The following is a 7,877-nucleotide window of genomic DNA, read 5'->3' on the forward strand; positions in this document are numbered from 1 at the left end:
CCATTCTCATGGCTTGGAAGAATTAATATTGTTAAAATGACCATACTCCTCAAGGCAATCTTCAGATTCAATGCAATTCCTATCAAAATACCAATGGCAGGGCTTCCCTCGTGGTGCAGTGGTTGGGAGTCCGCCTGCCGATGCAGGGGACACGGGTTCGTGCCCGGGTCCAGGAGGATCCCACGTGTCGCGGAGCGGCTGGGTCCGTGAGCCGTGGCCGCTGGGCCTGCGCGTCCTGAGCCTGTGCTCCGCAGCGGGAGAGGCCACGGCGGTGAGAGGCCCGTGTACCGCAAAAAAAAAATAATAATAATACCAATGGCATTTTTCATAGAACTAGAACAAATAATTCTATAATTTGTATAGAAACACAAAAGACCCCTAACAGCCCAAATAATCATGCTGAATGTAGGCACTGATGAGGTGGGGCAGATGAATCTCTCAGGCCCCTTCCTCTCCAGGCTCATAGAATTCTGCAGAGCCCTAACAGAACAGGGTAGATACTGTATTCTACAACTCAATACCCTGGCATTCAGCTAGCTGTTGTGCCTCTACTTGGAACATCAAATTTCGAAAGGAAAAAATATTTTTTTAAAAACAGCAGCTAGTATTTATTAAGGATTTGCTCTATGTTAAACACTGTATTCAGTGTTTTTATATTTTATATATAAAATATTAATTTTATATAAAATTATATTTATAAAAATATTTATATAAAATATTTTACATATTTTATATTTCATTTAGTCCTCTAACAACCCTGTGAAATTGGTATTATTATTAGCTCCATTTTACTGATGAGGAAATTGAGGCTCAAAACTGAGGTTGTGACTACCCAAAATCACACAGCTAGTAATAGATTAAGGTATCAAAACTAATGGTATTTACCTCTAGACTGCAGTGCTCCTTCCTCATCCACCAAATTACCTCCTAATACAGTCCATATACTCTCTCCACAGAAACAATAACAAAAGCTTTTTTTAAATACCTAGAATGTGCCAGGCACTTTGCTGTTTTTCTTACAATATTTTATTTAATGCTAACCACAAAATCCAATACCCTATTACTTAGTGCAGAATGAAGCAATATGGTTAGTAGTTAAGAGTGTAGGTTTAGGAGTCAGACTAACATTTTACAGATGAAGAAACCAATGCTCAGAGATGTTAAGTAACTTGCCCAAGGTCACGCAGGTAGTAAGTGGCAGAGCTGAAATGTGAATTTAAGATTATCTGACTCCAGAGGCTTATACAAAAGAAAAATCTTTTTTAAATATTTTAATGCAATGTTAAGACAATTTTTCATCAAAGTTTATGACGTGGAGAAAAGGTGTAGACACTTAGCTTCTTTTTCCCTTTTCTTTTGGCATATTATCTTTCCTCTGTCCCTCTCTAGGTGACAGAACTTCACATGCAGTAATTTGTGCTAACATGAGCATGAGACAGAGCCTAGGCACTGTGCATACATAAGCCAAACAATGCAAAAAACTTCCAGTCATCTGAACCAGTCATGCCAGATTTATGAAGAGAAAAGGGCAGACGACGTGACCAAAATACACTCTCGCTGAGAAGCACTTTTTGTCCACCTCCACCCCCACCCCCACTTTATTGTCTTGTTAAACAAGAAATGTGGCATAAAGCACACGGCTTATATCACAAGCAGGTCACATGTGGTGCTGGTGATGTGTAGCTCTTATCTACCCCTAGCAGATTCACTTACAGCTCTCTTCTGTCTCTGCACATTCTCCTGAATATAAACATGCTTGCTAAGTGTTCTGTACCTTGCTTCCATTCTTTCCCTGCACTTGCCTTGGGTAGGGAACACACAGCATTCTGGGACCAAACATGAGGATCCATAGTGAGACAACAGTCTTCTTTTTAATAAAAAGGGGGAGGTCTACTGTGTCTCTGTTGCAGATGGCATTAGGGGAGGGGGAGAAGTAGTCAGAATATTAAATCACCTTTCTTTGTATGCATGGTCAGATTTTCTATTCGAAATTCACCAAGCTTTGAAAACATGTCGCTGTATACTGCCTCCAGGCTTGGCAGCTCTTCTTTTTCTGTTGGGATGAGTTCCCAGCCTCAGGGAATAGTTCCTTTAGATGTCAGCTACACACCTTGCCCAGACAAAGCTTCTAACAGCTTGACTTATTCCAAAGAACCCCATAGCAACTGAAAGGCTATTACCATGGTTAGATGTCAGGTAGGATGAACTGCATCTGCAGAAAGGTAGAGAAATGGCGATGGGAGGGATATTGTTGATAGAAGCTTTACAAGTGGGATAAAAAGCCACCAATAATTTGTTGTTGAAGAGTCTTAGCTCTTTTCATCAAGGTGGCATGAGGATCAACATTGAGGTTAACTTCTGTAGAACTCTTCAACTCCAGATTTTAGGTTCCAAGAAAAGTATACTCCTTAAGAAAGACTGAAACCTTTCCAGTATGATACTTGGAAATAGCATTATGAGACTGTTGACTTGAGGATGTCAGCATTCCCACCTACACGTTTACTCATTTGCACAATCCTTAAGCAAATATTACAAAAATATCACACACTGGGGATTTTCCAAGCATTTCCATAGGGAATGCTTTATCAGACAAAATCAGAACTTATTATCCATATTTTACAGGCTAATGAATCAGAAATATTTATTGTGAGCCTACTAAATACATCAGATACACAATCATACTAGTTTAGAGTGCATAATGAAGCAGTGGCTTTAGTGGTTAAAAGAACATGTTTAGGAGTTAGACTTACCTAGCACTGAGTCCCCTCTCTGCCATTTATGGACTGTATGACCTTTACCAGATGACTCAACCTCTCTCTGACTCAATCTCTTCAACTGTAGAATGGAGATCATAACAATCTCATAGAGTTGTTGTACTGAGGAGATAACACATGTAAAGTGCTTGGCACAGCACCTAGCACATATCAAGTATTCAATAAATAGTAGATCTAAGTAGTAGTGGCACTAGTCACGGTGGGGAAAACAATAGGTATGAGACACAGCCCCTTCCCTCAAAGAGTTCCCTGTCTAGTTGGGAAAATGACTTATCCTGAAAAAATTACTACCAACACTAGGCAGTAAACTTTGTGCCACATGAGTGGAAAAGAAGAAATTGCTACTCAATAACAAAAAAAGACAAATAACCCAATTTTAAAAAGTGCAAAGGATTTCAACAGACATTTCTCCAAAGAAAATATACAAATGGCCAATAAGCCCATGAAAAGATGCTCAACATCATTAGTCATCAGAAAAATACAAATCAAAACTGCGAGACACCACTTCACATCCACTAGAATAGCTAGAATCAAAAAGACAGAGGGACTTCCCTGGCGGTCCAGTGGTTAAGACTTTGCGCTTCAGCTGCAGGGGGCACAGGTTTGATCCCTGGTCGGGGAACTAAGATCCCGCATGCTGTGCAATACGGCCAAAAAAAAAACCACCAACAACTAAGTCCCTAAAATGTTAAATCCGAAAAAAAAAAAAGACAGATAATAACAAGTGTTGATGAGCTCTCATACACTACTCATGGGAACATAAAATGGTGCAGGCTCTTTGGAAAACAGTCTGGTAGTTCCTCAAAAAGTGAAACAGTTACCATAGGACTCAGCAATTCCACTCATAGGTGGAACCTCAGAGAACTGAAAACATATAGTCACACAAAAATTTGTACACAAATGTTCATGTCAGCATTGTTCAAAACAACAGAAAGTGAAAACAACCCAAATGTCCATAAAGTGATGAATGGATAAATAAAATCTTCCATATGCATACAATAGAGAATGATTTAGCTATAAAAAAAGGAAACGCTGATATATGGTAAAACATGGATGGAGCTTGTGAAAGAAGATAGATGCAAAAGGTCACATCCTGGGCTTCCCTGGTGACACAGTGGTTAAGAATCTACCTGCCAATGCAGGGAACAGGGGTTCGAGCCCTGGTCTGGGAAGATCCCACATGGTGTGGAGCAACTAAGCTCATGAACCACAACTACTGAGCCTGCGCTCTAGAGCCTGCAAGCCACAACTACTGAAGCCCACGTGCCTAGAGGCCGTGCTCCACAGCAAGAGAAGCCACCGCAATGAGAAGCCTGCGCACTGCAAGGAAGAGTAGCCCCTGCTCACTGCAGCTAGAGAAAGCCTGTGCGCAGCAGCAAAGACCCAACATAGCCAAAAATAAATAAATAAATAAATATATTTTTAAAGTCACATCCCATTCATATGATTCTATTCATATAAAGCTGTTTTAAAAAAGAAGGTGCTGAAAGAATTTGGAGGATGATGAAATCACTGCATATTGGAGAAGCAGTTCTTGAGATGAACAGAGGATGTGCAGTATTTCGAAAGCTAGAGAAGAGAAGATAGGACATATGTATCAGTTAGCTGTTGCTTCATAACAAGCCACCCTGTAACTTATGGCTTAAAACAACAAACATTTCTTCTCACTCATATATCTGAGTGTCGGCCAAAGATCAGTTGATCTCAGCTGTGCATGGCTCCAAATGGTGGATATGGATCCGGGTCTTTCCCACATTTTTCTCATCCTCCTTGGATCTGCAAGCTGCCCAGGGCAAGTTCTTCTCATGTGATGGCAGAAGCACACAAGGGCAAGCCCAACCATGTAAGCCTTTGCTTACTTCATATCTATGAACATCCTATTTGTCAAAGCAAGTCACATGGCCAAGGCCAAGGTCGAAAGTAGGGAAGAACTGCAAAGTCTCATGACAAAGGGAAAAACACAGGGAAGAATGGAAAATTGGGACCTAAAATCCAATCTACTACAGTATTCCAGATAGAAAGAACATTAATTCATCTGACAAACATTTACTGTCTACTCTGAGAACCAGGATGCAACAGAAAACAAGTCAGTCATATACTTGCCTTCATGTGGATCATAGTAGGCAGTGAACCCAAAAGAGCAGGTTTAAGATGGACCTATAAACTAGGACCTATAAACAACAAACCCAAGTGCTCAGAGGATCCAGACTTGTGAGATGAATTAGTTGAAATGCGGGGCAGGACCAAGATGAGTTGGGAAGTGCAAGTACAATCTAAAGGTGACAACTATTACTCAGCTTCAGCTGACTGTTACCAGGAAGAAACATGAGCTAAGTCCTTATGTCATTCACATAATAATCCCTCCTGTGCAAGCCAAACAAAACTCCTGAGGGCATGATGTAGCCTGAGAGTCACAAGTTTGTTGACATCTGATGTGAAAAAGAAAATTGGGTCAAATATGCTAATTGCTTTGATGGAGATTCATATAATGTGCAAAGGGAGTAAAAGAGAAGGAGTGCCTGTGACCGCTTAGGGGAATCCAGGAAGGCAGCAAAGAGAAGGCAACACCTAAGTGGACGCTCTAAGGGCAGAATTCAGAGAGTTCAGGCAGAAAGAATGCATGCACAAAGGTATGGAGGATTGAGAGAGCATAGTGTGTTCAAGGAACTGCCAGTAAGTTAATATAGCTGGAGTGTAGGATTTTGGAGAAGGATGTAAGTGTCAAGAAATGAAGCTGATGGGTTAGAAAGGCGCCAGATCATGGATGTTCTTTCAGGTCATGCTAACTTGTTTAGACTTTATCCTGAAGGGTTGTGAGCAGAGTAAGGACATGATCAGATTATCTGCTATGGATGTGATGGATTTGAGGCAAGAATGGAAAGCTAGAAGACCAGTTAGGAGACTATTGCACTAGTCCAGGTGAATGAGAAAAAGAACTAAACTAAGGCAGTAACAGTAAGGATGGAAAGACCAGATAGATAGGAGAGGTGACAAGCAGGCAAAAACTAGTAAATGTGGTTGAACATTAGATGTTGGTAGTAGAAAGAAAATAATAGAATGAGACCAGATTTCTGGGATGAACAACTTGATGCAATAAAATGTTATCTATGGAGACAGGGAAAACAGAAGAACATGTTGGGGGTGGTGGATTGATTTTATGAGTTTAGTTTTAGACATATTATGTTTGGGGAGAGATGTCTAATACTCAGTTGAATATGCATGTCTAGAGCTCAGGGGAAAAGTTAGGGCTACAGATATGGATTTGGGCATCTTCAGCTACCAGACGACAGTCGAAGTCAAGAGTTTAAATGATCTTACAGAGAGTTGGGGGTATAAAAAATAAGTTAAATCCTAGGGAAGAACTACCTTTAAGGGATGGGCTAAAAAAGTGCCTGCAGGGCTTCCCTGGTGGCGCAGTGGTTGAGAGTCCGCCTGCCGATGCAGGGGACACGGGTTCGTGCCCCGGTCCGGGAAGATCCTACATGCCGCAGAGCGGCTGGGCCTGTGAGCCATGGCCGCTGAGCCTGCGCGTCCAGAGCCTGTGCTCCACAATGGGAGAGGCCACAACAGTGAGAGGCCCACATACCACACACACAAAAAAAAAAAAGTGCCTGCACAGTATACTGAGAAACAATCAGAGAGGTAGGAGGAAAACCAAGAAAGAGTGCTGCCATGGAAATGAAATGTAAAGATAATTTCAGGGAAAGAACAGTCTCACTTGCAGAAGCCAAGATTTGGAAACAACTTAAGGCAACCATTCTTGCCTCCCTCACCAAAAGATGAAAGTATAAAGAAAATGTGATAGATGGATGATAGGCAGATGGATAGATCTATATCTATATAATGGAATATTATTCAGCCATGAGAAAGAAACACATCCTGCCATTTGTGACAACATGGATGGACCTCAAAGGCATGCTAAGTGAAACAAGTCGGACAGAGAAAGACAAATACTGTATGATTTCACTTACATGTGGAATCTATAAAAGCCGAACTCACAGATACAGGGAGTAGAATGGTGGTTACCAGGGGCTGGGGTGTGGGGAAAAAAGAGATGTTGGTCAAAGAAGACAAACATCTAGTTGAAAGATGAATAAGTTCTGGGGATATTATGTATAGCATACTGATTATAGTTAATAATACTGTATTATATACTTGAAAGTTGCTAAGAGAGTAGATTTTAAATGTTCTCGCCATTAAAAAGAAATGGTAATTATGTGACATAATGCAGGTGCTATCTAATGCTATGGTGGTACTCATTTTGCTATATATATATATATATATATATATATATAAAATCAAGTTGTACACCTTTAACTTACACACAATGTTATATGTCAACTATATCTCAATTTTAAAAAGAAAGAAATGGTCATCATTAAGAATTGCCAAGATAGATTGAGTCAGGTGGGAATGCAGATTCTGTTGGGTTTGGCAAAATGAACTTATTGGAGCCGTTGACCTTAACTCAGAGGAACAATGGGGAGTGAGGGTCGGGAAAGAAGAAGCATGGTGATTATGGATTAAAGAGGAAGTGGGATGTAAGAAAATGAATATGGTGAATGTAGGCAGTTCTCTGGAGAAGTTTGGTTGAAAAGTAAAGAATATCTATGGGGGTAGTAAAGAGTTAGAGACATCAGAGCTAAGGAAGTTTTGTTTCATTTCTGGTTTTGGTTGCTTATTTTTTTAAGATGAGATGTCTCTGAACTTCCTAAATAAATATCCAATGGAGAGGGGGTGATTTAATGCACAGGAGTTAGAAACAATAATATATGGCTCTGATGGTATCCAAAGCAAAGTTGGAGGGACTGGCATTAACAGACAATTCTTCTCTGATAGTAAGAGGGAAGCAAGTTTATGTAGATGTAAATAGATTGGTAGGTTTATTAGCAAGGAATGGAGGGAGATCCTGTTTGGTGGGTTCTATTTACTATTTGTAGTAGAAATCAAGGTTATCTTATGAGATTATCCTCTGAGGAGCAAGGTGATAGGGTAAAGGGTTTGAGAAGAATGGAAAAGGTTTGAAAATAGCCCCTGAGAAGAATATGAAAGGATGCTAACTAAGGACAAAGAATAGGATAGCTGGACAGCACTTAGCACTAA

Source organism: Aethalodelphis obliquidens, unplaced genomic scaffold (assembly GCF_003676395.1).
Source record: "Aethalodelphis obliquidens isolate GAN/ISIS:26980383/991018 unplaced genomic scaffold, ASM367639v1 scaffold115, whole genome shotgun sequence".
Classification (NCBI taxonomy): Eukaryota; Metazoa; Chordata; class Mammalia; order Artiodactyla; family Delphinidae; genus Aethalodelphis; species Aethalodelphis obliquidens.